At 35.6% G+C, this 817-nt stretch overlaps 1 non-coding gene across 1 annotated transcript; it reads left to right on the top strand.

Moving 5' to 3' along the window:
* The first annotated feature begins 606 nt into the window (after positions 1–606).
* On the top strand, positions 607–817 carry LOC150086350 (small nucleolar RNA U3). The gene has a single exon (XR_016546910.1). It is a non-coding gene; the product is annotated as a small nucleolar RNA U3 (small nucleolar RNA).

An 817-nucleotide genomic window follows, 5' to 3' on the forward strand; every position in this document is an offset into this window, starting at 1 on the left:
GCACACCCAGGGTCCTGAGCTGGATATCATCATTCTTCTCTTTATTGGTGATTCCCTTCTATTTCTGACCCCCCCCCCTCTCTCTCTCTCTCCCAGGGGTAACTCAGAATTTTTTTTTTTTTTTGGCTGGTGCAGCAAAAGCCTCAGGTTCCCTTGCACCATATGGCTAATAATAATAATAATAATAATAATAATAATAATCTTAAAAATTACAAGATTTGTTCAATATCTGTGAGTTGATTCACTGCCACTGTAAATATGCTGTAAAAAATTTAAAAAAATAAATCTTAACTGCTAATAAATCTTGAGATAGAAATATTTAGAGAAAAAAAATTATTTTATTATAGCAAGTAGTGCAATACATCCCAATAAGCTCGTTGTACAGGCAAAATTTATATTGTACTATATAAATTTAAAATTATCGCACCATATAAAATGTCTCAAGATTATATAAAATCTTTATGCTAATGTAAATGATCATCTATATTTTTAAAAAGGCTTTGAAAATTTTTTAAACTTGATGAAAAATGCTTGAAAGACACTGAAAAACCATAATTAAGTCTTCATAAGGTTAGTAAATTAACTGTAACCACAGAGCTACTCCTTAAGATCATACTTCACAGGATCATTTCTGTAGTATGATTAGCGAGTTCGGACCCTGAAATTCGCAGCTAACTCAACCACGATGACGAGTGGTGGGGTTTCCTCCTGAGCGTGACGAGGGCTCAGCTCCCCACCTGAGTGTGGAGCTTTGCCATGGATGACCGTTCCACTCCTCTTTTAGAGGGGTGGAGGGAGGAAACTCGTTCTGAGTGGT

This window comes from Mastigoproctus giganteus, chromosome 4 (genome assembly GCF_048544385.1).
Source record: "Mastigoproctus giganteus isolate SK-2022 chromosome 4, ASM4854438v1, whole genome shotgun sequence".
Classification (NCBI taxonomy): Eukaryota; Metazoa; Arthropoda; class Arachnida; order Uropygi; family Thelyphonidae; genus Mastigoproctus; species Mastigoproctus giganteus.